Genomic DNA, 8,426 nt, shown 5'->3' with positions numbered 1-8,426 from the left:
TCTTTCTAAGCATATGTATCAAAACATAGAAAATTAAAACATGAATTTTCTTCTTTCCTAAGCACATATAAGCAGATACTCTATACTGCAAATAATAAAGAAAGCATAAAATAAAATTAAATACTTTCTTACTTGAAGACGGCAAGGATGGTGCTGATGTGTGATGCTGGAGAATGGGAACTGCTCTGATACCAACTATAACGACCACCCTTCTTACTACTACTACTCTCTAAGGATGACCGTTAATTATCTACTAACTCTACTTAACCGGTATAATTAAAATCCTCGAAGAAACCCTACCGAAAAATTCCGGCAGAGTCTCCCCTGTACCGGTGACCATAATCATTAATACATGACATAATATACACAGCCACAAGCGGCTGGAACACATATCAAACACACAAAAGGAATAACATCACCACGTAGTTTAATGAAATCAAATCATGCAAGTAATAAATAGCGGAAACAAAATAAAAATACCGGTTCAAGCCTCAGCTTGGACATTTTTTTGTCGAAACTTCTTTCGTTTAGTAAAAATACCAAATGACCTCCAAAAATTGCATAAAAATATTCTATAAATTTCTAAAAATCCCTAGAATTTTTCTAAAGCATTTCTAGATTTTAATAAGATCTTTTAGGACTCCAAATCATGAAATTTGGGGTGTTACAATCCTCCCTACCATATAAAAAGTTCGTCCTCGAACTTAGAATAATTTCTAGATCTCTTAGTCTCAAACTGTCCTTACGCTCCTAAATAACTTCCTCATACTTCTGATTCTAGATAACTTTCACTAATGGTACTCTTTTGTTCCTTAGTCTCTTAACTCTTCGGTCCTTTATCATTCATATCGCATCGTACCTATTAGTGGTCCTTCTAGTTCTAATTACTTAACTGGGCTTCTGACTCCCCACTGTCTTGTCCTCTATCTTAACATCTAGTTATGCCAAGAATAATACCTGATATCTTCTCTATCCTTTCTAAACATACTTATGTATATATGAATATACGGGCAACAAAACTAAAATTGTCTCTATTCTTTCTAAGCATATGTATCAAAACATAGAAAATTAAAACATGAATTTTCTTCTTTCCTAAGCACATATAAGCAGATACTCTATACTGCAAATAATAAAGAAAGCATAAAATAAAATTAAATACTTTCTTACTTGAAGACGGCAAGGATGGTGCTGATGTGTGATGCTGGAGAATGGGAACTGCTCTGATACCAACTATAACGACCACCCTTCTTACTACTACTACTCTCTAAGGATGACCGTTACTTATCTACTAACTCTACTTAACCGGTATAATTAAAATCCTCGAAGAAACCCTACCGAAAAATTCCGGCAGAGTCTCCCCTGTACCGGTGACCATAATCATTAATACATGACATAATATACACAGCCACAAGTGGCTGGAACACATATCAAACACACAAAAGGAATAACATCACCACGCAGTTTAATGAAATCAAATCATGCAAGTAATAAATAGCGGAAACAAAATAAAAATACCGGTTCAAGCCTCAGCTTGGACATTTTTTTGTCGAAACTTCTTTCGTTTAGTAAAAATACCAAACGACCTCCAAAAATTACATAAAAATATTCTATAAATTTCTAAAAATCCCTAGAATTTTTCTAAAGCATTTCTAGATTTTAATAAGATCTTTTAGGACTCCAAATCATGAAATTTGGGGTGTTACAATCCTCCCTACCTTATAAAAAGTTCGTCCTCGAACATAGAATAATTTCTAGATCTCTCGGTCTCATACTGTCCTTACGCTCCTAAATAACTTCCTCATACTTCTGATTCTAGATAACTTTCACTAATGGTACACTTTTGTTCCTTAGTCTCTTAACTCTTCGGTCCTTTATCATTCATATCGCATCGTACCTATTAGTGGTCCTTCTAGTTCTAATTACTTAACTGGGCTTCTGACTCCCCACTGTCTTGTCCTCTATCTTAACATCTAGTTATGCCAAGAATAATACCTGATATCTTCTCTATCCTTTCTAAACATACTTATGTATATATGAATATACGGGCAACAAAACTAAAATTGTCTCTATTCTTTCTAAGCATATGTATCAAAACATAGAAAATTAAAACATGAATTTTCTTCTTTCCTAAGCACATATAAGCAGATACTCTATACTGCAAATAATAAAGAAAGCATAAAATAAAATTAAATACTTTCTTACTTGAAGACGGCAAGGATGGTGCTGATGTGTGATGCTGGAGAATGGGAACTGCTCTAATACCAACTATAATGACCACCCTTCTTACTACTACTACTCTCTAAGGATGACCGTTACTTATCTACTAACTCTACTTAACCGGTATAATTAAAATCCTCGAAGAAACCCTACCGAAAAATTCCGGCAGAGTCTCCCCTATACCGGTGACCCTAATCATTAATACATGACATAATATACACAGCCACAAGCGGCTGGAACACATATCAAACACACAAAAGGAATAACATCACCACGCAGTTTAATGAAATCAAATCATGCAAGTAATAAATAGCGGAAACAAAATAAAAACATACAATTAACTAACAGCGGAAGACTAAATGACTCATCTAATACATTCTTAATAAATGACAATCTTAATAAATTCTTAAACTAAGTCCCAAGGCTTCCATAGTCCTGGCATCACACACCATCCACGCCACCTTGTCGCCTTCCTTGCTAAATCTTTTCTTTTCCTTTATCTGTAGTAAGAGGAAGTGTAGTCTATAAGCAAAATTTGCTAGTAAGCGCTATCTAACTCACAAAATCACGAATGTGCATGTATACGAAAAGAACTAGAAACTATATGCTCTAAAAAGAAATAAAGCATAAACATAACTGCTCATGTCAAACTAATAGCAAAGAAAAGCTAAGGAATCTACTCATGTAATTCTAATAGTTAATCATGCTGCTCATCTAATAGGTAAACATGAAAACTACTCATCTACTAGATAAACATGGTAGAATAAGGAACTAAACTTACTGATTTTTAGAACTATATGAACCTTATTTCATTTGTTCTAAACTTAATCTTTAATACTTTATGTTTATGAAAAACTCGTTTTACTTGTTCAAAAACTTATACTTATAATACTTCAAAATAATAATCAACTTCTCTTGGGCCCGGCAACTGTGCTTTTACTTTTGTAACGACCCGACCCATTCGGCGGCCCATTTGGCGACTCTATGGTCGTCGACCGTCGACCGTCGGCCGAGCCGTTACTACTAGGTTATCTAAACCTAGGGACGACTATGGGAGCCCAACCCAAGGACAGAGAGTCCAACACAGTGCCACTGATAAAAGTAAAATACTTGTTATCTTTTAATACTTCTAATATATAATGCCTTGGCATTTTAATAAGCACCTTGTGTGTCAAAATCCCTAAAGTCTTGACTTTGGGATTTACTTAAGCCTTGGCCTTTTTCTTTCTTTTCTTTATCTTTCTTATATTTTTCTTAAACTCTTAAAAAGAATATAGGCATGCTACAACATAATTAAATCAAAGGAAAGAAAATCTGACTTCTATAAGCATGCTATATCAGAGACAAATCAAAAGAAAGCATATCTAACTTCTTCAAACATGCTACAACAGATTTAAAACAAAGGAAAATAATTCTGAAATCTTTAGACATGCTACAACAGAAATAAATCAAAGAAAGAAAGATCTGTATTTTTTTAAAAGGAAAACTGCATACACTTAGAGAGTAGGTGTTCATGCTTGTTAAAATAGAGAAGAAACCAAAACTGCAATGCTAATAAACAGGGCTGATCATGTTTGTTAAAATAGCAAAGAAAAACTAATACTATGTACTTAGATTCAAGGCTGTTCATGCCCTCTAAATAGCACAAAAAGTCTAAACAGAAAATGCTAAACATAGGGCTATTCGTGCCCATTAATGGCACAAAAAGATCTAAACTTGTATGCTAAATATAAGGGTTGTTCCAACTAGTTAAGGAAGCATAAGAAACTAAATCTGAAACTGAAATCTTATACTTAGATACAAAGTTAACAAAAGGAAAACTAAAGAGAAATAAATCTGGAACTTGAGCACGAAGAGGAAAACTAAAACTACACGGTAAGAAAAACTAAATCTTATACTTGCTAAACCACAAATTGAAAAGAACTAGATTGCTTTTAGGAATCTAAAATTCTACACTTCTATTTTCTTTCAACTGCTGCTCCCAAAACTATTGTCGTTCATGTCAATTGCTTAGCATGAACAAAACTAAAACCTACTATGTATCTCAACAGAAAACTAACTATGTACTTGGAGTAAGGGTTGTTCGTGCCACTACATAGTACAAAAGGGTCTAAACAGATGCTAAATATATATATGTATAGGGTTGTTCGTGCCCACTAACTAGCACCAAAAACTATGACTGAATTTAGCTAACTTGTTGAAGGAAAACTAAATTAACTAACCTGTTGAATTTATAACAAAAGGAATAAAACTTGCTGATTTGCAACCTAAGAAATCAACTTGCTTGCTATCAGAATTGAGAAGCCTAACTATTTGTCAAACCCAATGAAACCCCTTCTCATCTTCCTACAAGAATATCACGGCAGGGAAACAAAGGAAGTGAATGTTGTGCCAAATAGAATTTTACAGCATAAATCCGAAATCTGTAGAAACCAAAACATATGCCTAACAAACCAATTAATTCCTTTCCTTGAGATTCTCGGCAGCAGGTTTCACAAGAAATCAACCTCACGGCAACAAGCCCTAAACGGAAATCCCCATAGCAAAATTCGAAAACAAGGAAGAAACGAGAACCCGGAGCTACTCTACTGCAAGTGAGGAAGCGCTTACCTTCGTTTCCTTGACTCAAAGCAGAAGGAGGAACCTTCTAGTGCTTCTAGGGTTCGGGCAACTTGAGATTTCTGGCCTCCTCTCGTGCTCACCGACCCTCCTCGACGAAAGGATCACGACGGTGAAGAACCACCCCGACTTAGCCACCCGCCGACCGCCAGAATCGTGCCCTAGCCGCGGCTTGTTTCCGCCCGAGCTGCCTTTGTCGCGCGAGAGAGGAAGGGATCGGGAGGGAAAAGGATTAGGTTTAGGTCACGGGAAAATTAAGCCTTAAGTTTCTCTTTTAAATAACCCGGTATTCTGTTAACTTCCTTAAATAAAATTTCCTACCTTTTCTAAACAGAACCAATGGCTAGATCACTTGGTCAGCCGGGATTTGACCGAGCCAAAGGCCGCAGGTTCAAAGTCCCAGCCGAGCCTTTTATTCTCCTTTTATTCTGCTATTAACTATTTATTACTTAAATACAATTCGATCCTTATTTGATCAAGTAATAACTGCTAGCCCAGTTGGTTAGCCGGGTTTTGCTCGGGTCAAGGGTTGCCGGTTCAAGCCTCAGCTTGGACATTTTTTTGTCGAAACTTCTTTCATTTAGTAAAAATACCAAACGACCTCCAAAAATTGCATAAAAATATTCTATAAATTTCTAAAAATCCCTAGAATTTTTCTAAAGCATTTCTAGATTTTAATAAGATCTTTTAGGACTCCAAATCATGAAATTTGGGGTGTTACAATCCTCCCTACCTTATAAAAAGTTCGTCCTCGAACTTAGAATAATTTCTAGATCTCTCAGTCTCATACTGTCCTTACGCTCCTAAATAACTTCCTCATACTTCTTATTCTAGATAACTTTCACTAATGGTACTCTTTTGTTCCTTAGTCTCTTAACTCTTCGGTCCTTTATCATTCATATCGCATCGTACCTATTAGTGGTCCTTCTAGTTCTAATTACTTAACTGGGCTTCTGACTCCCCACTGTCTTGTCCTCTATCTTAACATCTAGTTATGCCAAGAATAATACCTGATATCTTCTCTATCCTTTCTAAACATACTTATGTATATATGAATATACGGGCAACAAAACTAAAATTGTCTCTATTCTTTCTAAGCATATGTATCAAAACATAGAAAATTAAAACATGAATTTTCTTCTTTCCTAAGCACATATAAGCAGATACTCTATACTGCAAATAATAAAGAAAGCATAAAATAAAATTAAATACTTTCTTACTTGAAGACGGTAAGGATGGTGCTGATGTGTAATGCTGGAGAATGGGAACTGCTCTGATACCAACTATAACGACCACCCTTCTTACTACTACTACTCTCTAAGGATGACCGTTACTTATCTACTAACTCTACTTAACCGGTATAATTAAAATCCTCGAAGAAACCCTACCGAAAAATTCCGGCAGAGTCTCCCCTGTACCGGTGACCATAATCATTAATACATGACATAATATACACAGCCACAAGCGGCTGGAACACATATCAAACACACAAAAGGAATAACATCACCACGCAGTTTAATGAAATCAAATCATGCAAGTAATAAATAGCGGAAACAAAATAAAAACATACAATTAACTAACAGCGGAAGACTAAATGACTCATCTAATACATTCTTAATAAATGACAATCTTAATAAATTCTTAAACTAAGTCTCAAGGCTTCCATAGTCCTGGCATCACACACCATCCACGCCACCTTGTCGCCTTCCTTGCTAAATCTTTTCTTTTCCTTTATCTGTAGTAAGAGGAAGTGTAGTCTATAAGCAAAATTTGCTTAGTAAGCGCTATCTAACTCACAAAATCACGAATGTGCATGTATACGAAAAGAACTAGAAACTATATGCTCTAAAAAGAAATAAAGCATAAACATAACTGCTCATGTCAAACTAATAGCAAAGAAAAGCTAAGGAATCTACTCATGTAATTCTAATAGTTAATAATGCTGCTCATCTAAAAGGTAAACATGAAAACTACTCATCTACTAGATAAACATGGTAGAATAAGGAACTAAACTTACTGATTTTTAGAACTATATGAACCTTATTTCATTTGTTCTAAACTTAATCTTTAATACTTTATGTTTATGAAAAACTCGTTTTACTTGTTCAAAAACTTATACTTATAATACTTTAAAATAATAATCAACTTCTCTTGGGCCCGGCAACTGTGCTTTTACTTTTGTAACGACCCGACCCATTCGGCGGCCCATTTGGCGACTCTATGGTCGTCGATCGTCGACCGTCGACCGTCGTCCGAGCCGTTACTACTTGGTTATCTAAACCTAGGGATGACTATGGGAGCCCAACCCAAGGACAGAGAGTCCAACACAGTGCCACTGATAAAAGTAAAATACTTGTTATCTTTTAATACTTCTAATATATAATGCCTTGGCATTTTAATAAGCACCTTATGTGCCAAAATCCCTAAAGTCTTGACTTTGGGATATACTTAAGCCTTGGCCTTTTTCTTTCTTTTCTTTATCTTTCTTATATTATTCTTAAACTCTTAAAAAGAATATAGGCATGCTACAACAGAATTAAATCAAAGGAAAGAAAATCTGACTTCTATAAGCATGCTATATCAGAGACAAATCAAAAGAAAGCATATCTAACTTCTTCAAACATGCTACAACAGATTTAAAACAAAGGAAAACAATTCTGAAATCTTTAGACATGCTACAGCAGAAATATATCAAAGAAAGAAAGATCTGCATTTTTTTTAAAAGGAAAACTGCATACACTTAGAGAGAAGGTGTTCATGCTTGTTAAAATAGAGAAGAAACCAAAACTGCAATGCTAATAAACAGGGCTGATCATGTTTGTTAAAATAGCAAAGAAAAACTAATACTATGTACTTAGATTCAAGGCTGTTCATGCCCTCTAAATAGCAAAAAAAGTCTAAATAGAAAATGCTAAACATAGGGTTATTCGTGCCCATTAATGGCACAAAAAGATCTAAACTTGTATGCTAAATATAAGGGTTGTTCCAACTAGTTAAGGAAGCATAAGAAACTAAATCTGAAACTGAAATCTTATACTTAGATACAAAGTTAACAAAAGGAAAACTAAAGAGAACTAAATCTGGAACTTGAGCACGAAGAGGAAAACTAAAACTACACGGTAAGAAAAACTAAATCTTATACTTGCTAAACCACAAATTGAAAAGAACTAGATTGCTTTTAGGAATCTAAAATTCTACACTTCTATTTTCTTTCAACTGCTGCTCCCAAAACTATTGTCGTTCATGTCAATTGCTTAGCATGAACAAAACTAAAACCTACTATGTATCTCAACAGAAAACTAACTATGTACTTGGAGTAAGGGTTGTTCGTGCCACTACATAGTACAAAAGGTCTAAACAGATGCTAAATATATATATGTATAGGGTTGTTCGTGCCCACTAACTAGCACAAAAAACTATGACTGAATTTAGCTAACTTGTTGAAGGAAAACTAAATTAACTAACCTGTTGAATTTATAACAAAAGGAATAAAACTTGCTGATTTGCAACCTAAGAAATCAACTTGCTTGCTATCAGAATTGAGAAGCCTAACTATTTGTCAAACCCAATGAAACCCCTTCTCATCTTCC

This window comes from Zingiber officinale, chromosome 4A (assembly GCF_018446385.1).
Source record: "Zingiber officinale cultivar Zhangliang chromosome 4A, Zo_v1.1, whole genome shotgun sequence".
NCBI classification, from domain to species: Eukaryota; Viridiplantae; Streptophyta; class Magnoliopsida; order Zingiberales; family Zingiberaceae; genus Zingiber; species Zingiber officinale.
Note: the sequence above shows the minus strand (reverse complement) of the source record.